Source organism: Grampus griseus (assembly GCF_964374135.1).
Source record: "Grampus griseus genome assembly, chromosome: 16".
Lineage (NCBI taxonomy): Eukaryota > Metazoa > Chordata > Mammalia > Artiodactyla > Delphinidae > Grampus > Grampus griseus.
Genome location: NC_139010.1, coordinates 40277307 through 40303733, shown reverse-complemented (window position 1 = coordinate 40303733; position 26427 = coordinate 40277307). Strand labels below are relative to the sequence as shown.

General features: G+C 44.7%; 1 protein-coding gene across 2 annotated transcripts in view; it reads right to left on the bottom strand.

Moving 5' to 3' along the window:
• LOC309834828 (cardiac-enriched FHL2-interacting protein) overlaps positions 1-20278 on the bottom strand; it is a 61751-nt gene extending 41473 nt beyond the window's left edge. For both annotated transcript variants that reach the window (XM_082673952.1, XM_082673955.1), the window contains exon 1: positions 20096-20278. The gene's annotated coding sequence lies outside the window, so the exon portion shown is untranslated. The remainder of the gene's footprint in view (positions 1-20095) is intronic.
• Positions 20279-26427: the final 6149 nt, after the last annotated feature.

Sequence of the window (26427 nt, the reverse complement as noted above, 5' to 3'; positions counted from 1 at the left end):
TATTGACCTGGCAGTTTTTGTACAGATAAAGTGAAACAATGCATACTCAATCCTTCGTTCCATACTTTTTTTTTTAAACATCTTTATTGAAGTATAATTGCTTTACAATGGTGTGTTAGTTTCTGCTGTATAACAAAGTGAATCAGTTATATGTACACATATATCCCCGTATCCCCTCCCTCTTGTGTCTCCCTCCCACACTCCCTATATCACCCCTCTAGGTGGTCACAGAGCACCCAGCTGATCTCCCTGTGCTATGTGGCTGCTTCCCACTAGCGATCGATTTTACATTTCATAGTGTATATAAGTCCATGCCACTCTCTCACTTCGTCCCAGCTTACCCTTCCCACTCCCCGTGTCCTCAAGTCCATTCTCTACGTCTGCGTCTTTATTCCTGTCCTGCCCCTAGGTTCTTCAGAACCATTTTTTTTCCTTTAGATTATTTTTTCTTTCCTTTTTTTTTTTTTTTTTTTGCATACGCGGGCCTCTCACTGTTGTGGCCTCTCCCATTGCGGAGCACAGGCTCTGGACGCGCAGGCTCAGCGGCCATGGCTCACGGGCCCAGCCGCTCCGCGGCATGTGGGATCTTCCTGGACCAGGGCACGAACCCGTGTCCCCTGCATCGGCAGGCAGACACTCAACCACTGCACCACCAGGGAAGCCCTCCTTTAGATTCTTTGGCATACGGTATTTGCCCTTTCTCTTTCTGACTTATTTCACTTTGTATGACAGACTCTAGGTCCATCCACCTCACTATAAATAACTCAATTTCGTTTCTGTTTATGGCTGAGTAATATTCCATTGTATGTATGTGCCACATCTTCTTTATCCATTCATCTGTTGATGGACACCTAGATTGCTTCCATGTCCTGGCTATTGTAAATAGGACTGCAATGAACACTGTGGTACATGTCTCTTTTTTATTTTATTTTATTTTATTTAACATCTTTATTGGGGTATAATTGCTTTACAATGGCGTGTTAGTTCTGCTTTATAACAAAGTGAATCAGTTATACATATACATATGTTCCCATATCTCTTCCTTCTTGCGTCTCCCTCCCTCCCACCCTCCCTATCCCACCCCTCCAGGCGGTCACAAAGCACCGAGCTGATATCCCTGTGCTATACGGCTGCTTCCCACTAGCTATCTACCTTACGTTTGGTAGTGTATGTATGTCCATGCCTCTCTCGCGCTTTGTCACACCTCACCCTTCACCCTCCCCATATCCTCAAGTCCGTTCTCCAGTAGGTCTGTGTCTTTATTCCTGTCTTACCCCTAGGTTCTTCATGACATTATTTTTTCTTAAATTCCATATATATGTGTTAGCATATGGTATTTGTCTTTCTCTTTCTGACTTACTTCACTCTGTATGACAGACTCTAGGTGTACCCCCCTCATTACAATTAGCTCAATTTCGTTTCTTTTTATGGCTGAGTAATATTCCATTGTATATATGTGCCACATCTTCTTTATCCATTCATCCAATGATGGGCTCTTAGGTTGTTTCCATCTCCGGGCTATTGTAAATAGAGCTGTGATGAACATTTTGGTACATGACTCTTTTTGAATTTTGGTTTTCTCAGGGTATATGCCCAGTAGTGGGATTGCTGGGTCATATGGTAGTTCTATTTGTAGTTTTTTAAGGAACCTTCCATAGTGGCTGTATCAATTTACATTCCCATCAACAGTGTAAGAGGCTTCCCTTTTCTCCACACCCTCTCCGGCATTTATTGCTTGTAGATTTTTTGATGATGGCCATTCTGACTGGTGTGAGGTGATACCTCATTGTAGTTTTGATTTGCATTTCTCTAATGATTAGTGATGTTGAGCATTCTTTCATGTGTTTGTTGGCAAACTGTATATCTTCTTTGGAGAAATGTCTATTTAGATCTTCTGCCCATTTTTGGATTGGGTTTTTTGTTTTTTTGATATTGAGCTGCATGAGCTGCCTGTATATTTTGGAGATTAATCCTTTGTCAGTTGCTTCATTTGCAAATATTTTCTCCCATTCTGAGGGTGGTCTTTTCATCTTGTTTATGGTTTCCTTTGCTGTGCACAAGCTTTTAAGTTTCATTAGGTCCCATTTGTTTATTTTTGTTTTTATTTCCATTTCTCTAGGGGAAAAAGGATCTTGCAGTGATTTATGTCAGAGTGTTCTTCCTAAGTTTTCCTCTAAGAGTTTTATAGTGTCTTGTCTTATATTTAGGTCTTTAATCCATTTTGAGTTTATTTTTGTATATGGTGTTAGGAAGCGTTCTAATTTCACATGTAGCTGTCCAGTTTTCCCAGCATCACTTATTGAAGAGGCTGTCTTTTCTCCATTGTATATTCTTGACTCCTTTATCAAAGATAAGGTGACCGTATGTGTGTGGGTTTATGTCTGGGCTTTCTATCCTGTTCCATTGATCTATATTTCTGTTTTTGTTCCAGTATCATGCTGTCTTGATTACTGTATCTTTGTAGTCTAGTCTGAAGTCAGGGAGTCTGATTCCTCCAGTTCCATTTTTCTTTCTCAAGATTCCTTTGGTTATTCGGGGTTTTTTTTGTGTTTCCATACAAATTGTGAAATTTTTTGTTCTAGTTCTGTGAAAAATGCCATTGATAGTTTGATAGGGATTGCATTGAATCTGTAGATTGCTTTGGGTAGTAGAGTCATGTTGATTCTTCCAACCCAAGAACATGGTGTATCTCTCCATCTGTTTATATCATCTTTAATTCCTTTCATCAGTGTCTTATAGTTTTCTGCATACAGATCTTTTGTCTCTTTTACCAAATTCATTGATTAGCTCTAGTAGTTTTCTGGTAGCATCTTTAGGATACTCTATGTATAGCATCATGCTATCTGCAAACAGTGACAGCTCTACTTCTTCTTTTCTGATTTGGATTCCTTTTATTTCTTTTTCTTCTCTGATTGCTGTGGCTAAAACTCCAAAACTATGTTGAATAATAGTGGTGAGAGTGGGCATCCTTGTCTTGTTACTGATTTTAGAGGAAATGGTTTCAGTTTTTCACCATTAAGAATGATGTTGGCTGTGTGTTTTTTCATATATAGCCTTTATTATGTTGAGGTAAGTTCCCTCTATGCCTACTTTCTGGAGAGTTGTTATCATAAATTGGTGCTGAATTATGTTGAAACCTTTTTTTGCATCTATTGAGATTATCATATGGTTTTCATCCTTCAGTTTGTTAATATGTTGTATCACATTGATTGATTTGCATATATTGAAGTATCCTTGCATTCCTGGGATGAATCCCACTTGATCATGGTGTATGATCCTTTTAATGTGCTGTTGGATTCTGCTTGCTAGTATTTTGTTGAGGATTTTTGCATCTATGTTCATCAGTGATATTGGTCTGTAGTTTTCTTTTTTTGTGACATCTTTGCCTGGTTTTTGTATCAGGGTGATGGTGGCCTCACCCTGATACCAAGAATGAGAATGAGTAGAATGAGTTTGGGAGTGTTCCCCCTTCTGTTATATTTTGGAAGAGCTTGAGAAGGATAGGTGTTAGCTCTTCTCTAAATGTTTGATAGAATTCGCCTGTGAAGCCATCTGGTCCTGGGCTTTTGTTTGTTGGAAGATTTTTAATCACAATTTCGATTTCAGTGGTTGTGATTTGTCTGTTTATATTTTCTATTTCTTCCTGGTTTGGTCTTGGAAGGTTGTGCTTTTCTAAGAATTTGTCCATTTCTTCCAGGTTGTCCATTTTATTGGCATATAGTTGCTTGTAGTAATCCCTTATGATTCTTTGTATTTCTGCAAGGTCAGTTGTAACTTCTCCTTTTTCATTTCTAATTCTGTTGATTTGAGTCTTCTCCCTTTTTTTCTTGACTAGTCTGGCTAGTGGTTTATCAGTTTTTTTATCTTCTTAAAGAACTAACTTTTAGTTTTGTTGATCTTTGTTATTGTTTCCTTCATTTCTTTTTCATTTATTTCTGATCTGATCTTTATGATTTGTTTCTTTCTGCTAACTTTGGGGGGTTTTTTGTTCTTCTTTGTCTAATTGCTTTAGGTGTAAGGTTAGGTTTTTTATTTGAGATTTTTCTTGTTTCTTGAGGTAGGATTGTATTGCTATAAACTTCCCTCTTAGAACTGCTTTTGCTGTATCCCATAAGTTTTGGGTCATCGTGTTTTCATTGTCATTTGTTTCTAGGTATTTTTCGATTTCCTCTTTGATTTCTTCAGTGATCTCTTGGATATTTAGTAGCGTATTGTTTAGCCTCCATGTGTTTGTATTTTTTACAGCTTTGTTTCTGTAATTGATATCTAGTCTCATAGCGTTGTGGTGGGAAAAGATGATATGATTTCAATTTTCTTAAATTTACCAAGGCTTGATTTGTGACCCAAGATATGATCTATCCTGGAGAATGTTCCATGAGCACTTGAGAAGAAAGTGTATTCTGTTGTTTTTGGATGGAATGTCCTATAAATATCAATTAAGTCCCTCTTGTTTAATGCATCATTTAAAGCTTGTGTTTCCTTATTTAGTTTCATTTTGGATGATCTGTCCATTGGTGAAAGTGGGGTGTTAAAGTCCCTTACTTTTATTGTGTTACTATCGATTTCCCCTTTTATGACTGTTAATAATTGCCTTATGTATTGAGGTGCTCCTATGTTGGGAGCACCAACATAGGAGCACCTCAATACATAAGGTCCTCCTATATAACATTGATAATTGTTATATCTTCTTCTTGGATTGATTCCTTGATCATTATGTAGTGTCCTTCTTTGTCTCTTGTAACAGTCTTTATTTTAAAATATATTTTGCCTGATAAGAGAATTGCTACTTCAGCTTTCTTTTGATTTCCATTTGCATAGAATATCTTTTTCCATCCCCTCACTTTCAGTCTGTATGTGTCCCTAGGTCCTAAGTGGGTCTCTTGTAGACAGCATATGTATGGGTCTTGGTTTTGTATCCATCCAGCAAGTCTATGTTATTTGGTTGGAGCATTTAATCCATTTACATTTAAGGTAATTATTGATTATGTTCCTATTAGCATTTTCTTAATTATTTTGGGTTTGTTTTTGTGGGTCTTTTCCTTCTCTTGTGTTTCCTGCCTAGAGAAGTTTCTTTAGCATTTGTGGTAAAGCTGGTTTGGTGGTGCTGAATTCTCTTAATTTTTGCTTGTCTGTAAAGGTTTTTATTTCTCCATTGAATATGAATGAGATCCTTGCTGGGTAGAGTAATCTTGGTTGTAGGTTTTCCCCTTTCATCACTTTAAATATGTCCTGCCACTCACTTGTGGCTTGCAGAGTTTCTGCTGAAAGATCAGCTGTTAATCTTATGGGGATTCCCTTGTGTGTTATTTGTGCCTCTTCCCTTGATGCTTTTAATATTTTTTCTTGTATTTAATTTTTTTTTTTTTTTTTTTTTTTTGCGGTACGCTAGCCTCGCACCGTTGTGGCCTCTCCTGTTGCGGAGCACAGGCTCCGGACGCGCAGGCCCAGCGGCCATGGCCCACGGGCCCAGCCGCTCCGCGGCACGTGGGATCCTCCCAGACCGGGGCACGAACCCGCGTCCCCTGCATCGGCAGGCGGACTCCCAACCACTGCGCCACCAGGGAAGCCCTGTATTTAATTTTTGATAGTTTGATAAATATGTGTCTTGGCATGTTTTTCCTTGGATTTATCCTGTATGGGACTCTCTGCTCTTCCTGGACTTGATTGACTATTTCCTTTCCCATGTTAGAGAAGTTTTCAACTATAATCTCGTCAAATATTTTCTCAGACCCTTTCTTTTTCTCTTCTTCTTCTGGGACGCCTATAATTTGAATGTTGATGCATTTAATATTGTCCCAGAGGTCTCTGAGACTGTCCTCAATTCTTTTCATTCTTTTTTCTTTATTCTGCTCTGCAGTAGTTATTTCCACTGTTTTATCTTCCAGGTCACTTATCCGTTTTTCTGCCTCAGTTATTCTGCTATTGATTCCTTCTAGAGAATTTTTAATTTCATTTATTGTGTTGTTCATCATTGTTTGTTTGCTCTTTAGGTCTTCTAGGTCCTTGTTAAATGTTTCTTGTATTTTCTCCATTCTATTTCCAAGATTTTGGATCATATTTACTATCATTATTCTGAATTCTTTTTCAGGTAGACTGCCTATTTCCTCTTCATTTGTTTGGTCTGGTGGGATTTTACTTTGCTCCTTCATCTGCTGTGTATTTCTCTGTCTTCTCTTTTTGCTTAACTTACTGTGTTTAGGGGCTGCAAACACAGCTGTGGGCTGCATGTTTGTTGTTCCAATTGTTTTTGGTGTCTGCCCCCAGTGGGTGAGGTTGATTCAGTGGCTTGAGTAGGCTTGCTGGTGGAGGGGACCAGTGCCTGTGTTTTGGTGGGTGGGGCTGGATCTTTTTTTGTTTGTTTGTTTTTGGGGCTAGATCTTGTCTTTGTGGTGGGTAGAGCTGTATCCGGTGGTGTGTTTTAGGGTGCCTGTGAACTTAGTATGATCTTAGGCAGCCTCTCTGCTAATGGGTGGGGTTGTGTTCCTGTCTTTCTAGTTGTTTGGCATGAGGCATCCAGCACTGGAGCTTGCTGGCCTTTGGGTGGAGCTGGGTCTTAGCGTTGAGATGGAGATCTCTGGGAGAGCTCCTGCCGATTGATACTACGTTGGGCCGGAAGGTCTCTGGTGGACCAATGTCCTGAGCTCAACTCTCCCAACTCAGAGGCTCAGGCCTGACACCAGGCCAGAGCACCAAGACCCTGTCAGCCACACAGCTGGGGCAGCTGTCCTGTCACAGAGTCACCTGAGGGCTGGGCATCCTGTTGGGGGCTCCTCTCCTCGAGGCCTGGAGATGCCTGAGGGGCGGCCTCTTGTCAGGGACTTCCTGGTCAGGTGCAGTTACCTGAGGGCTGGGCGTAGGGTCTGAGTCATGCGGGGTGCTGGGCACTCGCCTTCTCTGCTCTGGAGCTCAGTGTCGGGGGGTTTGGCCGGCGTCTGAGCTGGTTCCATACTTAATCCCAGGCTGGCACTCAGTGAGAAGCAGCTCAGACTCTGAGAGTGCTCTGTTATTTGCGGTCCTAGAAAGAGGCCCCCTGGGCAGACCTTGCCTCTTTTTTTGGCGAGGCCACCTGTTTAAGCAACAGAAAGCAGTGCCCAGATGCCTCGTTGCTGTTAGTAATGTACTGGGGAAAAAGTCAATCCTCTCACCCCTCAGTTCTTCCCTCCCCAGAAAGACAACAATAGCCAGTCCTTCCTCTATTTTAAGTCCCAATCGAGAGCTTATTGCCTCCGTTTCCCTGGTGTCATTTCCTCCTAATTCACATCCAGGTTGCATCCTTTCCTTTTGAAGTTCCATTGGGTGGTCCCATTCCTAGAAATTTTCCATGTGTACTTACCATACAGTCATTTGGGGGCTGGTGGTGATGATGGGAAATGTGTATGAGTGTGTGTGTGTATGTGTGAATATGTGTGTGTGTGTGCATGGCTAGGTGTGTGTGTGTGAGGTGGGTGCAGACAGTTTTGTGGATCAGACCCTGTATTACCATCTTACCAAAAAGAGAACAAGAAACTGATTTCTACTGTTTTGGGATCAAATTTTCTAAGAATCTCACCTTGAATTCTTTGTAGTTGTTACTATGTATGACATAAAAAATAAAATGTATCCCTGAAATGTCTCATGTTTTGGAAACGCTTCAATAGGAAGAATTTGTTATATAGTCAAGCAATCCTTAATGGGGTCACAGCACAGCATCATGGGAAGGCCCTGGAGGGCATCCCACTTCTTCATCCTATAACTGGGGAAGCAAGGCCCCTAGGGGGAAAGGAGCCTTGTGGTGTGTGGATGGCAATCCCCAGTCCTCGCCTCTTTCCTCTGACACAGAAATGGGTGGAAATGGCCCTTAGTATGACCTATTAGAGACCAAAGCAGGCTAGATATTAACCATTCTTCCTGTGGGGTGATCTAACGCATGTAAACTCCACCATCGCTGCCCAGAAAAACCCATTCCCAATTTAAAGTTCCAAAGAGTGCCAAAAAACGGGCTGCTGAAGCATCCACTCATTCATTCAACGTGCCTGTGCCTCTCTGATTCTGGGTACTGGGGACCCTGAGGTGCACACGCAGTGCTGGCCCCCACCCACTCTGCCCCCTGCTGGTCTGAGGCCCACATTGCAGGTCATATTTTTCCCATCACCACAGAGGCGTGTGTGAGTGTGCGTGTGCGTGTGGTAAAGCCAGAGAATCTGCCCAGGCTCCAAGGCTGCAGGTTAGGGGATGATCAACATTGATAGGAAAACTTGTCTAAGGTACAGAGAAGCGCAGAGTGAGCTAAAGAGGCTTCCCTCAAAGGCCGGCTTGAATTTGGTGTTTGAGGGATGGTTTTAGGGTTGAGAAAGCATCAAGATTGTCTTTCCTCCCTGAGAGAAAGTATGTGGACGTGGGAAATGATGTCACAAACTTTAAATGGTGAGGAATTCCAACAGCTGGTGAAATAAAAAAGTGTATCGGAAATCGAAAGGGCTAAGAACCTGTTTGTGTTCTCCCTTTGGGATGAGGGCTCCCTCTTCTTGCCTTTCCTCCTGCCTTTCCTCCCCCTCCCCGCCACTTCCTCCCATCTTTGCTTCCTCCCTAACAAAATTTATTTTTCTCGTTATAGACAATTTGACAATTTGGGGAGGGTGAAAGAAAGTAGGGAAAAAACCCCGCCCAGGGAGGTTGACATGGAGGAGGCTATGCTTGTGTGGGGTAGGGGTATATGGGAGATCTCTGGACTTTCTACTCGATCTTAGTGTGAACCTAAAACTGCTATAAAAAGTAAAGTCTGTAAATTAAAAACAAAAACAAACCTCTACCCATAAGTCCCAAGTGAAATTTATTCATTCACTCTTTTTTTTTTTTTTTTTAACATAGTTGTGTTCACACCATCTGGACAATTTCATAACTTTCTCTTGCCATTTCCATGTTATTACGAATTTTTCTGAAACTTTTTTTTATTGAAGTATAGTTGATTTACAATGTTGTGTTCGATTCTGGTGTACAGCAAAGTGATTCAGTTATACATATATATTCTTTTTCATTGTAGTTTATTACAAGATATTGAATATAGTTCTCTGTGCTATACAGTAGGACCTTGTTGTTTATATATTTTACAAATAGTAGTTTGTATCTGCTAATCCCAAACTCCTAATTTATCCCTCACCCCCTTTCCCCTTTGGTAACCATAAGTTTGTTTTCTATGTCTGTGAGTCTGTTTCTGTTTTGTAAATAACTCCATTTGTATCATATTTTAGATTCCACATATAAGTGATGTCATATGGTATTTGTCTTTCACTGTCTGACTGTTTCACTTAGTATGATAATCTCTAGGTCCATCCATGTTGCTGCAAATGGCATTATTTCATTCTTTTTTTATGGCTGAGTAGGATTCCGTTGTATACACGTACCACATCTTCTTTATCCATTTATCTGTCGATGAACATTTAGGTTGCTTACATGTCTTGGTTATTGTAAATAGTGCTACTATGAACAATGGGATGCATGTATCTTTTCAAATTAGTGTTTTCTCCAGATGTATGCCCAGGAGTGGGATTGCTGGATCATATGGTAACTCTATTTTTAGTTTTTTAAGGAAACATACCATTTTCCATAGTGGCTGCACCAATTTACATTCCCACGAACAGTGTAGGGGAGGGGTTCCCTTTTCTCCACACCCTCTCCAGCATTTATTGTTTGTGGACTTTTTAATGATTGACATTCTGACTGGTGTGAGGTGGTACCTCACTGTAGTTTTGATTTGCATTTCTCTAATAATTAGTGATGTTGAGCATCTTTTCATGTGCCTGTTTGCCATCTGTATGCCTTCTTTCTAGAAATGTCTATTTAGGTCTTCTGCCCACTTTTTGATTTGGGTTTTTTTGTTTGTTTTTGTTTGTTATTGAGTTGTATGAGCTCTTTGTGTCTTTTGGAAATTAAGCTCTTGCGGGTCACATCATTTGAAAATATTTTCTCTCAGTTCGTGGGTTGTCTTTTCATTTTCTTTATGGTTTTCTTTGCTGTGCAAAAGCTTATAAGTTTGATAAGGTCCCATTTGTTTATTTTTGTTTTTATTTATATTGTCTTGGGAGACTGACATAAGAAAGCGTTCCTATGATTTATGTCAGAGATGTTTGCTTATGTCTCTTCTAGGAGTTTTATGGTGTCCAGTCTTATTTTTGTCTTTAAGCCATTTTGAGTTTATCTTTGTGTTTGGTGTGAGGGTGTGTTCTAACTTCATTGATTTACATGCAGCTATCCAGCTTTCCCAACACCACTTGCTGAAGATACTGTCTTTTCTCCATTGTATATTCTTGCTTCCTTTGTTGAAGATTAATTTACCATAGGTGTGTGGGTTTACTTCTGGGCTCTCTATTCTGCTCCGTTGAGCCATATGTCTGCTTTTGTGCTCATACCATGCTGTTTTTTTTTTTTTTTTTTTGCGGTACGTGGGCCTCTCACCGCTGTGGCCTCTCCCGTCGCGGAGCAAGACTCCGGACGCGCAGGCCCAGTGGCCATGGCTCACGGGCCCAGCCACTCCGCGGCACGCGGGATCCTCCCGGACCGAGGCACGAACCCGCGTCCCTGCATCGGCAGGCGGACTCTCAACCACTGCGCCACCAGGGAAGCCCTACCATGCTGTTTTGATTACTGTAGCTTTGTAGTATTGTCTGAAATCTGGGAGGATTATACCTCCTGCTTTGTTCTTTTTCCTCAGGATTGCTTTGGCAATTCTGGGTATTTTGTGACTCCATATACATTTTGTGATTATTTGTTCTAGTTATATGAAAAATGTAATGGGTAATTTGATAGGGATTGCATTAAATCTATAGATTGCTTTGGGTTCTATGGCCATTTTAACAATATTAATTCTTCCAATCCAAGATCAAATGTTATTTTTAATGGCTTAATATTCCACATTATAGAATTTCAATGTATTTGGCTCCTTAGGAAATGCTACAATGAAGATGTTGATAGGTAAGATTTTTTTATTTGGACTTATTGCCTTAAGATATATTTGCAATGTTCTTGGATTGGAAGAATCAACATTGTGAAAATGACTATACTACCCAAAGCAATCTACAGCTTCAATGCAATCCCTATCAAACTACCATTGGCATTTTTCACAGAACTAGAGCAAAAAATTTCACAATTTGTATGGAAAAACAAAAAACCCCAAATAGCCAAAGCGATCGTGAGAAAGAAAAATGGAGCTGGAGGAATCAGCCTCCCTGACTTCAGACCATACTACAAAGTTACAGTAATCAAGACAGCATGATACTGGAACAAAAACAGAAATATAGATCAATGGAACAGGATAGAAAGCCCAGAGATAAACCCATGCACATATGGTCACCTTATGTTTGATAAAGGAGGCAAGAATATACAATGGAGAAAAGACAGCCTCTTCAATAAGTGGTGCTGGGAAAACTGGACAGCTACATGTAAAAGAATGAAGTTAGAACACTTCCTAACACCATATACAAAAATAAACTCAAAATGGATTAAAGACCTAAATGTAAAGCCAGACACTATAAAACCCTTTGAGGAAAACATAGGAAGAACACTCTTTGACATAAATCACAGCAAGATACTTTTTGACCCACCTCCTAGAGAAATGGAAATAAAAACAAAAATAAACAAATGGGACCTAATGAAACTTAAAAGCTTGTGCACAGCAAAGGAAACCATAAACAAGATGAAACGACAACCCTCAGAATGGGAGAAAATATTTGCAAACGAAGCAACTGACAAAGGATTAATCTCCAAAATATACAGGAGGTCATGCAGCTCAATATCAAAAAAACAAACAACCCAATCCAAAAATGGGCAGAAGACCTAAATAGACATTTCTCCAAAGAAGATATACAGATTGCCTACAAACACACGAAAGGATGCTCAATATCACTAATCATTAGAGAAATGCAAATCAAAACTACAATGAGGTATCATTTCACACCAGTCAGAATGGCCATCATCAAAAAATCTACAAGCAATAAATGCTGGAGAGGGTGTGGAGAAAAGGGAAGCCTCTTGTACTGTTGGTGGGAATGTAAATTGATACAGCCACTATGGAGAGCAGTATGGAGGTTCCTTAAAGAACTAAAAATTGAACTACCATACGACCCAGCAATCCTACTACTGGGCATATACCCTGAGAAAACCATAATTCGAAAAGAGTCAGATACCACAACGTTCACTTTAGCTCTATTTACAATAGCCAGGACATGGAAGCAACCTAAGTGTCCACTGACAGATGAATGGATAAAGAAGATGTGGCACATGTATACAATGGAATATTACTCAGCCATAAAAAGAAATGAAATTGAGTTATTTGTAGTGAGGTGGTTGGACCTAGAGACTGTCATACAGAGTGAAGTAAGTCAGAAAGAGAAAAACAAATACCATATGCTAACACATATATATGGAATCTAAAAACAAAAAATGGTTCTGATGAACCTAGGGGCAGGACAGGAATAAAGACACAGACGTAGAGAATGGACTTGAGGACACAGGGAGGGGGACAGGTAAGCTGGGACAAAGTGAGAGAGTAGCATTGACATATATACACTACCAAATGTAAAATAGATAGCTAGTGGGAAGCAGTCACATGGCACAGGGAGATCAGCTCGGTGCTTTGTGACCACCTAGAGGGGTGGGATAGGGAGGGTGGGGGGGAGATGTAAGAGGGAGGGGATATGGGGATATATGTATACATATAGCTGATTCACTTTGTTTTACAGCAGAAACTAACACACCATTTTAAAGCAATTATACTCAAATAAAGATGTTAAAAAAAAGATATATTTGCAGATGTGTGATTAGCGAATCAAAGAGATTTACATTATTAAGCCTTGTATGCATGTATCTTGCCAAATTGCTTTCCACTGCCACCAGCAATGAGTAAGCCTGCCTGTCTGACCACATCTTTGGCAGCACTGGGTATTTCCTTTTTATGGCTCCTTGCTACTATGAGCTCTTAGAGACAGCCCTGGTTATGACTGAGACCAGGTGTGGAGTGCCCTTGGGGTGACACAGTTACAGGACAACCAATGGGGGCAGGAGTCTTCAGCCATGCCCAGGGTGGGGCACCGTTCCTGTCACCCACTGTGAGGCCAGAGGGAGCAAGCCCAGGTGAACACAAGCCCCTAGCTACTCCTAAAGGCAGCCCAGGGATGCTACAGGGCAGCATGGTGTAATGCAGTGTGCTGTTTAGGGCTCTGCCTGGGTTTGAATCCTTTTTTGCTAAACTCCTGGCTGTGTAGTTTGGGGCAGGGAGTTATCTCCTGAGGAGTCTCTGTTTCCTTTAATATACCTTGAGGCTAAAGTGCTCGCAGGAAGAGCTGTTTTGGGAAATGAAAGGGATGACCTCCCCACAGGAGGATTTCAAATCAGCCTAGTTCTTTTCTTCCTTTCACTTCATTCCCAAATCCCCCAGGAGTCAGGTCACGGCCGGCTGCAGGCCAGAGCAGCATCTCCATCGGAGCTGGAAAGGATATAGTCTACCTCCATGGCGAGCACCACTTGCTGCCCTACAGCTCTGGCCGCCGCAGCCCAAGCCGTGCCTGGTACATCCCACACCCGAGTGAGGCCAGGCCATTCAGTGTTCTGAGGCGTGAGCATCTGGAGGCCAGCCTTCCATCATTTTTCTTCCTTGTCTTCGGGATGAGATCATGAGAGGCAGGCTGGTAATTGCTCAGGAAAATAAGGCTCCTTTTTAATCAGGTGCTAAAAGTGCTTTCAGCAGCCTAGTGCAGCGCTGCTGACGGGAGTAGTCTCCAGCCAATTTCGTGACACTTCAAAGAGCAGAGGTCAGATTGCTTCTGGGAAATTAGCACCATCACCCCTACCCCCAACCTTGATTTTCTTGGACCATTGAACACACATGTCAAACTCAGAGATGGGAAATATTGATGTATCTGCAGCACAACCCCTGTTGAGAATTTACGGAAATCACCTTCTCTGAATGCTGCATTCAGTTTCTTCATCTGTAGAATGGGGATAAATTGGCTAAATCCTACCTCATCGGGTTAGGAGGATCTAGGGAACAGGAGAGAAAGGCGCGGTGTTTATTGTGCTGCATACTTTTCATGTTATGCTTCATTAGATCTTTTCAAAAACTCCACGAGGTGGGGAGCATCATTACCTGGGGTGTGGATTCACCTCTTTACAGCCCAGGTCCCCTCCCCAGCACCCATGTGCTGCTTGCACAGACTCCCTCCTATCATTGTGAGCACCCAGGGGTGCGGAAGGAAAGCTTGGCTTTGTGACCCATGGCCCACATGCTTCTTAACTCCCTTGTGCTGAAATTCTTCCTGCTGCAAACAGAGCTGGTTGGTTTTGTCCTCTACCTCCAGGTCGAAAGCACTGAAACTCCCTAACATTGGGAAAAAAGATGTGGTCAGAAAGTGGAAATTTTCCAGAGCAGTTCCTCAAGGCTGCACGGCTTGGGGGGCGCAGGGTGGAGGTTCTCTCTGCCATCTCCCTTCAGCTCCCCAACCTTTTGGTTCTGCTCTCGATAACATGGTAGGTCAAGCATGTTGCTAAATATAGCCGCCCTCCCAGATGGGCTGTCATCTGGACAGTCAGCAGGGTGTCCCAGGTTTTCAGACTGGGACTTGACAGTTAAGCTCAGTTATGGGACAGGGATTTTTGTTTTCAGAAGTCCCACCTTCCTCCCCTTGAACTGTAGGCCCAGGGACAGACCCCACAGAGCCAGGTGGAAGGCAGGTGGGAAGTAGAGTGGGGCTGGAGAGAGCCTGGACCTGCAGACCTGAGCAGTGAGCTGAGTCCTCAAGGTCAAAGTCTCTGACTCCTATGCCCTATGGCCTTGGGAACACGGCTACCTCACAGGAGCTGTAGGGTCCATCCGTAGGGCCAGGGTAAGTCACTGTCTTACCACCAGCAGTGTGGGAACTCGGGCAACCATTGAACTTCTGAGCCACAGTGGCCCCATGTGCAAGAAGGCATCATGGTAACTTCATGCTCACCATTACAGCGAATAAAAGAAAGCAAGGATGTGCTGACTTTGGGTCCTGTTGAAGCTCTTCACACTGGTGGAACTGGAGTCTGCCATGTGGTATGGACTTTGCCATCTTTCCATCAGCCCTGCCATGCAGGTGTCTGGTTCAGCCCAGCCAAAATGTTCTGAACATCTCTGTGTGCTGGGAGCTCGAGGCTCAGAAAAACGATGAGTTCAAGGGCACGCAGACAGGAAGCGGCAGAGACAGGGTGAAACCCATCTGATACTCCATCCTCCCTCTTCACCCAGTGGTGATCATTTGTATTGTTCCCTGGTTTATCAGTCTGAGAATTCTTAAGGAGGAAACCAATTGAGGACAGAGGGGCACAGCTGGGTCTGGGCAGGGCTGAGGGAGGGGACTCAAGGGGGCTCACCCCCGATGGAGCAGGTTGGGGGTCCAAGGCTGCTGTACTGACCCATCTGAAAACTCTAGGGGCATCGTTCTATGTCAGTGTCATCCCTGGATTTGTGCAGCCCACAGTCTGTGCAGCTGAATGCAGTGGTCCCTCTAGGGCCACTTTCCCCCAAAGCCATCTTGGCACATTGGAGATACAGGCTGGGTACAAACTTTTTCCTCAGCCCTCTGAGCCCCACAGGCTCCTAGTTTAGGAGGAGGGATTGAAATTTGCTTAGCGGAAGGAATTTATTTTCCTTAGTGTCTATTCCCCTGTCCAGTGGTACAATGAAGTATAATTAGTTTGTCTGGCTTTGAATCCTTCATTGATTCTAGAAGCATTTGTTTTGTAAATACCACGGGCCAGGCAATGGAATACAGCCATGAACAAGACAGGCAGATTCACTGCTTTCATGGAACTTTGAGGTTTGGGGGTGGGAGTTTCAAGATGAGAGCAGAGAGCAGACAGGGCCAGGCCATGTAGAGCCTTGAGGGCCAGGCCATCGAGTTTACATTTTATTCAGTGTTATAGGAAGCCAATGGCGGGCTTAGTCACAGGACCAATAGGATCTGATGAACATTTAAAAAAGATTTCATAGCAGCATTACTTATAATTGCCAAGATACGGAAGCAAGCTAAGTGCCCAACAACAGATGAATGGATAAAGAAGATGTGGTATATATACTACAATGGAATATTACTCAGCAATAAAAAGAAAGACCTTTTGCCATTTGCAGCAATATGGATGCCGTATTGTGCTAAGTGAAATAAGTCAGACAGAGAAAGACAAATGCTGTATGATATCTCTTATATGTGGAATCTAAAAAATATAACAAACTAGTGAATATAACAAAATAAGAAGCAAACTCACAGATGTAGAGGATAAACTAGTGGTTACCAATGGGAAGAGGGAAGGGAGGAGGGGCAATATAGGGGTAGGGGATTAAGAGGTACAAACTGTTAGGTATAAAACATGCTACAATGGGCCTCCCTGGTGGCGCGGTGGTTGAGAGTCCGCCTGCCGATGCAGGGGATACGGGTTCGTGCCCCGGTCTGGGAAGATCCCACATGCCGCGGAGCGGCTGGGCCCGTGAGCCATGGCCGCTGAGCCTGCGCGTCCGGAGCCTGTGCTCTGCACCGGGAGAGGCCACAACAGTGAGAGGCCCGCAAAAAAAAAAAAAAAAACTACAGGGTATATTATACAACATGGGGAAATATAGCCAGTATTTTATAATAACTATAAATGGAGAATAACCTTTAAAAATTGTGAATTACTACATTGTACACCTGTAACATATATAATGTTATATATCAACTATATTTCAATAAAAAAATAAAGATCTCTCTGGCTGCTGCATGGAAAATAGAATGTTGTAGGATGAGATGGGGGGCAGGGCCAGTCAGAAGGACATTGTAGGGGTTCAGGGGAGACAGCCGGTGGCCCAGAGGCTCAGGGAGGGGAGGGGGAGGTCATTTGGGATTGAATTTGGCTCTGGAGGCTTGGGTGTGATGGACGAGGCAGAGGAGAGCCAAGCAGGACTCCCAGCACTGAGTACATGCTCACACTGTCTGCCACAAGCGGGTCGCTTCAGTTTTAGGAAACAGCCGTGCAGTTGGCTGGTTTCCACAGCTAACAGGTAGTGAGTGCATCTGTGTGACCGATCGCCAGTATTGATTCATTTTAATCATCACAACAATCTTGCAAGAAAGCTGCTATTTTTCTCTAAATAATTTGCTCAAGTCGCTTGTCTGGTTGCCCAAGCAACCAGAAAATTCGTCTCAGCAGCAGGTGTAGCCTCTCCCTCAGGCCACCAGCCCTGGGTACCAGAGGGAGCTTGGTTCATGCCCATTGCTAAGGGATCAGGTCCACATTTGAGAATTTCACGTTGGCCTGCCCCTCCAGACATAGGTTTGCAATTATTCTCCTTATAAGTTTGCTGAAAGCTAAATGAACCATCCCAACTCTGTCCCTGAAACAGACGAGCCTTACCCTGTAGAGGACATAGGGCTGCCTTGAACCTCCCAGAGGGCTGGGCGCCCTGCTGAGGGCCCCATGGAAGGACCTGAAGTCCCTGACCCCAGAGACCCCAGCAGTGTCTTTGAGCCCATTTGGAAGTTCCTGCAGCACACGAGGGCTCTCATTCAAGTAGCCCCATCCAGAAGCTCACATGAAGTGGCTGTTCTGAGTGCCAGCAGGGAGGACCCCAGAGGTCAGCTGACAGTAACACACAGTCTCCCTGTCGGCATCACATGGCCACGGGAGAGAAGAGAAGTGTACAAGATGACGAACACGGGCCTAGAAGCCCCCAGACCCCTGTCCTTTATCTTGCTTTGAAACTTTGCCCCAGTATATCTTTGCACGGATCATTGGGCAGTTCCCTGCTCATAAAGGGCTGCTCTTCAAAGTACAATGGGACGTGCCTGCTCAAAGCCTTAAGATGAATTGCCCCATGTGTGAGCCTGTGCACACGTGCTGAGCACTGGTATGCGTGTGGAAGCATTCACAGCTCTCCTGTGGACCACGAGAGAATCAGAATAAAGAGAATGGCATTTGGGGCATTCTTGGCAGAGAATGAGATGGTGGTGCAGCTGGAGGTCCAGGTACGGATCCGAACCTGGCACCTTGCGCCTGTGAATGAGGTACCATAATGTCCACCTTCCAGAGGAAGAAACTGGGAATCTGGCTCACGGTAGCACTCCATGGCAGAGCCAGCTGTGCACCCCATCCACGTGGCCTACCCCTCAATATGACCCCTCTGGCTCCCGCATGGCCATCCATTGTGTTAAATGAGCGCTTCGACAACATCTGAAGGCCAGGTTTGGTGCTTGAATATATTGCCACATTAATAGCTTCAGAACATTTCAGGCAGCATCAAAATAGTAAATTAGGACATGACAGACCATATATTCAGGGCAGGGAGCTGAAGTACCATCTTATTACATGTGCCATGGAATTAAAGGCTTAATTTTCTTTTAAAAGATGGTGATGCATGATTTCCTGCAGCCAGATAAAAACAGTTAGCAGAAATGATTTATTTTTCATTCCATTTAAAAATAGGAAACCAGAATCCCAGGATCTACCTCTCTGTTATTTATTTCTGCCTGGAGGGCACTTGAGACTTTGATCAGTCATTCTGACTTGAAGGGCAGGCCAAGTCCTGGGCGTGGTCAGGAGAGGGAGGTGAGGACAGAGCGGTGGCTGTGTCTTTATGGGTTAGGGGAGCGTGGCTTCCCATGCAAGGCTCAGAAGGCAGGCAGGCTGAGTTCCTTTCCCATCCTTGGCCACAGGCTGGCCCTGTGGTCACCATTCACCTCTTGAAGCATGATTTTCTCACCTACAAAATGGAATCACAGCTGAGCTTCTGGTGGGACTATTGTCAGGATATCATGAGATTATATGTGGAAAGAAACTGGGCCTCCAGTGGCTCTTACACAATTATGTGATACGGTAGGCAGAAAATTTTAGAACAGCTCTTTTATTTTCTGATAATAAAAGTTATACTCATTGAGAGGAAATTTGGAAAATATAGAAAATAGCAAAGAAGAAAATAAAGAACATGGTATCATATGGCCCGGAGATGGTCAAAGTTATTTTTTCCCTTTCAATATAGGCTTCTACTTCAATATAGGCTTAACCCTGAGAAGGTCATAGACAGGCTTCTCCAGGAAAGACAGGGCTTGACAAGTGAGTGATAAAGATACAGGTTTGCTTTCAGGCTTGGAATCTGGGTCTTCTGATCATGAGCAGCTGGGCCAGAGCCCAGAGTCAGGGGAGGAGGTTGGAGGAGGGGTCTGTGGGCTACAGGTACCTGAGCCCTGTAAGTCCCATGTGGATTGCATGAATGTCCCCATGACAGCACAGGGCTATGCTGAGCGTTCCATGTGACCAGATGCCTGACCGGGATGGATGGGGCCTCTGCAGCTCCAGCAGACTTTCTCAAGGAAAAAGGTTAAACAGAAAAGAAGTTGTCCAAAGACCTGGGAAATGAACCCAGGTTCTATGGATGGAGATTGGAGCTTTAGTTACACATACTGTCTCATCTAACCTCCCCAGCAGCTCAGCAAGTAGGCTGTATTATCCCCTTATTACAGACTGGGAAATGAGGCTCAGAGAGGTTAAGTGACTTGTGCAGGGTCACACAGCAAGAAGGAGATGGAGCTGAGATTCCACGCTTACTGAAGCTTGTGCCTCTGAACCCAAGCAGGTGAAAAATCTGCCCCCATTCTTCTTCCTGCTGTAGCTACTCAGTCAGAAATTTACTCTTGCAGGGAGAAGTGCTTAAAGACGTACGAGATTCAGAGACATGATATGGTCACAGATGTGACTGGGGTAGGCCTCCTAGCTGGGTCAGAAGCTGCTCCTGCGGTGGAGGACAGCCTTCTGCTAGCTCCTAAGACCCCTGGTGCAGGAGAGCCGGGCATCTCCCGGGCACAGGCCTGCTGGAGGGGCTGGGTAAGGCGGCCTGTATGCTATGACTTCCTCTGAACAGCGGTGCCCAGCACCAGCCGTGCTGGGAGTAGACCCTGGTCCCCCTCAGCCACTAAGCAGCAGTTCCTTCCATCTACATCCTTGGCACTGCCGCCCAGCTTCCCGCCCCCCATGAGACAACCTGGGGCTGAAATACCACCCAGCAAGTCCCTCCAGCCTGGCCCTGCTGAGAAAGTGGTCTTTACAGCGAGAAATGAGGGGAGCACAGAGGCTCACTCACCATGGCAGCGTTCCCCTCGAGCAGCAGCAGCGTGAAGGGCACAAGATGGACACGGGCTGCGTGCAGGGCTCCTGCCCTGGGCACTCACACTTCCTTTCTCAGAGCGACAATGAGGCAGTGGGAAAGAATCCGCTCCCACCCAGCTGGGCCTGCCCTTCGCCTGAGACACCAGATCTGACTTGGAAGCCAGCTGGACATTCCTGCGTTAGGCTGCTCAGAAATGGACCACGGCCCCACCGCTCGGAGAGGCCCAAGTGCTCTGGCTCCCTGCTTCCTTTGGAGCCTGGCCCTTCTCTGCAGTGCCCCCATCCCAAAGCACTGGATCTCTGACCTTGGTGAAGCCCTCGGCCAACCCCGCACCCGCCCTCTGGCTCTGTTCGTTTATAAATAGGCCCATTTCTCATCCTGCTCCAGCCCAGAGCTCCACACCCAAGAGGCAGATGCAACCTCGGGATTCCCTTTCCAGCCAAGGGCAGAGCAGGACCCGACGGGCTCGTGGGCCTGAGGGATGAGATCACAAATTCTCCTGCAAATAGCAACTCATGCTGGACAGTCACAAGCACAAGTCTGCCTATGGGCTACTTTCCTGCGGTTTCCCTAGCAAATGACCACACACAGTGTGGCTTAAACAACAGACGTTTATAGTCTCACTGTTCTGGAGGCCCGAAGTCTGAAATCAAGGGGTCGACAGGGTTGCTCTAGGGGAGGTTCCTTCCTTGTCTCTTCCAGCTTCTTGAGGCCCCATTCATTCCTTGGTTTGTGGACACATCACTCCCACCCATATGGTCACATCGCTTCCTTCTCTCCTCTCTGTCTCAAATGTTCTTATAACAGGACACCTGCCTTTGGATTTAAGGACCACCAGGATAATCCAGGACTCATCACACCATCCTTAAGTCTATCTGCAGAGACCGTTTTTTAAAAATAAGGTCACATTCATAGGTCCCAGGAGTTAAGACACAGACATATATTTTGGGGGCCAGCATTCAGCCACTGCAGCTCCTTTATGAATGAAATTTACTCAGATGGCCATTGACAGGAGGGTCAAATGAGGAAGCCTGAGAAAAGGGATTTGTAACAGAGAGATGCAAGCATTTGGGGTGCCTGATGCTGTGCCCAGCTGCTTCTGAAGGAGACTCTTTAATGGTGGACTGTCCCTGGCACAGCCGAGGGCTCGGGAACAGGCTATGTGTCATCTCCGGCTTAGCTGAGTCTGTGGGTCAGTGCCCAGCTATTGGATGGATTAGTGAATCGTCAATAGATCCGGCCGAGCTGAGACATCTGGAGTAAGCAGACCACAGACAGGCACTCGTTATTCTGGCTTTCGTGGTGATGTGCTGTGATTTGTAGTTTGGCTCACGGCCACTGTGACACTCGCAGAGCCTGGGCAGCTGTCAGTGTCATGCTCTTTGCCGAGTGAAATGACCTGAGTGTAATTTCATGGCTCATGGAAAGAACACGGGCTCTGGAGTCACACAGACCCCGCGGGTCTGTCCCTGCCATCGCTCGCTGCCCACGGGAAATTCTCGAGGCTTCCTCTTAGTAAAATGAGGGGGGACAAACCCATCTGGAGGCATTGCTGTAATTACGAAGCTAGATTCTATCTCAAGGCCTGGTCCAGGGCCTGGCACGTAGTAGGCAATCATTAAATGGCTGTTTCGATTTGGGAGTGGGAAGGCCACCACCCACCATCCGCAGAAGCCTGGACCTTTCCACTGCCTCCTTCCTCCCCTCTCCCTCTCTCTGAGTCCTACCATGTCTTGAACTCTCCCTTGTGTCCCCTGGTTCGGGCCATGCATTTGCTCCCCCGGGTCCCTGCAGCGGTTTCCCGACCACTCTCACTGCCTCAGGCTCCCTGCTCTAGGCCTGCTTCACACAGCAGCCAACGCCAGGGACAGCTCTGGTTTTGTCACATTCTCTGCCTCTGTGTGTTGATGATTTCTCACCCCTGCTGGATCCTGGATCAGAGCCCCTCCGAATCAGCCCTGCCCACGTGGCAGCCGCAGGGATCGCTGCTCTTCTTTCACGCCCTGCGTTCCAGCGCCTGTGAGCCCTGCTCCAGCTGCTTCTCCTCCCGCCTGCTCTCACTCAGCCCTGCCTGCTTCCCTCCTCCCTCCCCCTCCCACATCTCTCTCGTCTCTCTCTCCTTTCCTCTCCCTCTCTCCTCTTTCCTCTCCCTCTCTCCCTCTTCTCTTTTCCTCTCCCCTCCTCCCCGCCCTCCCCATTGCCCTTCTCTGTGTTCCTATAGCACCTTGAACTTCCCATAAACACACCACACCGCACTGAGCCTCTTCTGGAAACTTGCAGTGTACACAGCACTCCCCGACTGCTCTCGCAGGGGATGGGGAGGGTCATGGTCCAGAGCCCAAGCTCTGGAGCCAGGGTCTGGGACTGAGCTGCCTGTGTGCCCTTGGGCAAATCACTTCACTTCTCTGGGCCTTGTTTTCCTCAGCTGTGAAGCTTCTGTGAGTGACTCCTTGCCCTCACAGAAGGGCTCCCACTTAGACTAGCACACACTCACCGCCGAGGATGGTGGCGTGTGCTAGTCTAAGTGGGAACCCTTTCTGTCATGGAGTCGACAGCCTGGGGGATATCAGAAAAGATAAGCAATCATGATGCCGTGTGATAAGGGAAGTGTGGCGCAATCAGAGGACAGGAGGGGTTCCTCACCCGCTAGAGACACAGATGTGGCTAGGGCCTCCCTCCAGAGGCCTCGAGCTGCAAGGATGGGGAGGACTATGTCATGGTTGTCGATACCTTCCAGGGCCTGGCGCTTCAACCTTCCATGCTGTTGCACACCTTCTGAGCACCATGCCAATCTGTCTGTCCACCACTCTCATTCTAGTTACTGCTGCCTCCACCTGCGACAAACAAGCCCTGCAGCAAACCCCCCACCCCGCCCCCTCTCCTGGACTCCACACCACGTGCCTCTCACTTCTTGTCTCAGACTTCCTGAGGCCAGGGCATGTGGCAACAATGCCTGTGGGGACCCACTGAGCACCCACACATGTATGGTCCCAAAGTGCAGGGCTCTGTGCACCGGGCCCACTCTTGACCTGTGGAGGTGGACAGCCAAAAGATGAGCTGCTCTCCACCCGAGTCCCAGGAGGACAATTCTGAAAGGCATTTCAAAAAGTTCTTCAGAAGTTTCTGGTCAGGTGGAGTACCAGTCCCCCTTAGCAGTAGGTAGCCCATAACGCATCTTCCAGTTACCTCTCATGTTTTCTCTGCTCACTTCCCTGGTCCTACACTCCACATCCCTGGGATACTTCCCAAATACAACTATCTACATCAGCCCTTCATCTTGGTCTCTATAGGGACTGCTTAACATAAGATCCCTAAAAAGGGTTTAACTTGAGCTGACTGAATACCTCAGCCAGAGAAGCCTGCCACATCCTCCAATGCTTCTTAGAGGGTGAGTCCCCTTTACAGCAATGGTGCCAAAGTAAAGAAACAGGGATGGAGCAGATCAGGCAGTGAGAGAGAGAGAGACCAGGCACGGGGGCCAACTAAGGCGAATCTGAGGTCAGAATCCAGGTCACTGTGTTGAGCCTTCCAACCCATAAACATAGTATGTTACCCTTATTTAGGTCTTCTTTGATTTCTTTCCTCAGCATTTTATAATTTTTGGTATACAGATCCTGTACATGCTTGTCAAGTTTATACCTAAGTGTTTCATTTTCTTTGGAGCAATAATCAATGGTATTGCATTTGAAATTTTGGTTTCAAGGTGTTCATTTGTGCATGTAGAAATGCAGTGTACTTTTGTGTGTTGACCTTATATTGTTGCTGAACTCACTTATTATTTCTAATTTGTGTGTGTGTGTGTGTGTGTGTGTGTATTTCTTGGGATTTTCTATGTAGACAATCATGTCATATGCAAATAAGGACAGTTTTATTTCTTCATTTTCAATCTGTAGGTCTTTTGTTTCTTTTTCTTACCTTATTGCAGTGGCTAGAACTTCAATTATGTTGAAGAGGAGTGATGAGAGCAGATATTCTTCCCTTGTTCAATTTTTCACTATTAAGTATGAGGTAGTCATAGGCGTTTTGTAAATGCTCTTTATCATGTGAAGGGGTTCCCCTCTATTCCTAGCTTACTGGGAGGTTTTTCTTTTCTTTTTTTTTTTTTTTGCAGTACACGGGCCTCTCACTGTTGTGGCCTCTCCTGTTGCGGAGCACAGGTTCCGGACGCGCAGGCTCAGCAGCCATGGCTCACAGGCCCAGCCGCTCCACGGCATGTGGGATCTTCCTGGACCGGGGCACGAACCCGTGTCCCCTGCATCGGCAGGCGGACTCTCAACCACTGCGCCACCAGGGAAGCCCAGGTTTTTCTTTTTTTAAATTATCTTACATAGGTGTTGGATTTTGTCAAACGTATTTCCTGTGTCAGTTGGTATGACCATATGATTTTTCTTCTTTAGCCTATTGATGGATTACATTGATTGATTTTCGAATGTTGAATAAACATACTTGGAATAAACTCCACTTGGTTATGGTGTGTAATCCTATTTATACCATCATTGAATTAGATTTTCTAGCACTTTGCTGAGGGCTTTTACCTCTAAGTTCATGAAAGATATTGGTCTGTAGTTTTCTTTTCTTGTGATATCTTTGTCTGGTTTGGTATCAAGGTAATACTGGTCTCATAAAATGAGTTGAGGATTGTTCTTTCTTTTACTTTTTTGCTGACATTATATAAACTTCATGTAATTCTTTAAGTATTTGGCAAAATTTTGTGGTAAATCTATTGGACCTGGAGATTTATTCTGAGGGAACTTTTTAATTGCACATTTTTATAGGACTATTCAGGCTATCTATTTCTTCTTGGTTGAGTTTTATAGTTGTAGTTTTTGAGGACTTGGTTCATTTCTTCTGTTATCAAATTCATGAGTGTAAAGTTGTTTGTAGCCTTCCCTTCTTATCTTTTTAATGGCTGCAAGGTAGGTCTGTGGTGAAATCTCCTGTTTCCTTCCTGATATTGGTGATTTGTGTCTTCTCTCTTTTTTATCTTTGTCAGTCTTGCTAGAGATTTACCAGTTTTATTGATTTTTTGAAGAAGTAGCTGTTTGATTTCATTGATTTTCTCTATTGATTTCCTGTTTCAAATTCTATGATTCTCTTGTTTTTATAGTTCCTTGCTTCTACCTGCTTTGGATTTATTTTGTTTTTATTTTTCTAGCTTCCTGAGATAGGACTTAGATTATTGATTTGAGACTGTTCCTCTTTTCTAATGTAAGCATTTAGTGCTATGAATTTTCCTGAAGGATAATTTCATAGGATATAGAATTCAAGGTTGACAGCCCTCTTCTTTAAGCGCATGAAAAATGGCATGCCACTGCCTCCTGGACTCTATATCTTCATTAGAGAAATCAGCTGTCACTCGAATTGGTGTTTCGTTATAAGAAAAATATCACTTCTTTTGGGCTGCTTTTAAGATTTTTTTCTTTGTCTTTAATTTTCAGAAGTTTACTTACAATGTATGTTGGTGTGGATCTCTTTTGGTTTTTCCTGTTTGGAACATGCTCAGCTAGTTGAGTCTCTCAGTTTATGTTTTTCACTATATTTAAGAAGTTTTTAGCTATTATTTCTCTGAAAACTTTTCAGCCCACATTCTTTCTCTCCTTCTGAGACTATACTGATGCAAATGTTAGATCTTTTGTTGTTGTCCAACAGGTCCCTGAGGCCTGTTGGTTGATTCCCTTGTTTGGCTGGAGTGCATTCTCAAGTAACACATAAGAGTGTGAGGCAAATCTTGGCATCTGTAAAAAATGTCTTTATTCTCTCACACTTCACTGTTAGTATGAGTATGGAATTTCAGGTTGAAAATTAATTTTCTATCAGAATTCTTTTTTTTAAAATAAATTTATTTATTTATTTTTAGTTTTGGCTGTGATGGGTCTTCGTTGCTGCACGGGGGCTTTCTCTGGTTGCGGTGAGCAGGGGCTACTCTCTGTTGCGGTACGTGGGCTCCTCATTGAGGTGGCTTCTCTTGTTGTGGAGCACAGCCTCTAGGCACATGGGCTTCAGTAGTTGTGGCTCATGGGCTCCAGAGCGCAGGCTCAGTAGTTGTGGCGCATGGGCTCAGTTGCTCCATGGCATGTGGGATCTTCCCGGACCAGGGCTCGAACCCGTATCCCCTGCACTGGCAGGTGGATTCTTAACCACTGTGCCACCAGGGAAGCCCTCTATCAGAATTCTTCAGGCATTGCTTCATAATCTTTTAGCACCCAGTGTGGTTGATGCACAGTCAGAAGCATGGCTGGTTTTCCTTCCTTTGTAGGCAACTCAATTTTATTTTTTCTTTCTGAAGACTTTAAGGTATTCTTATT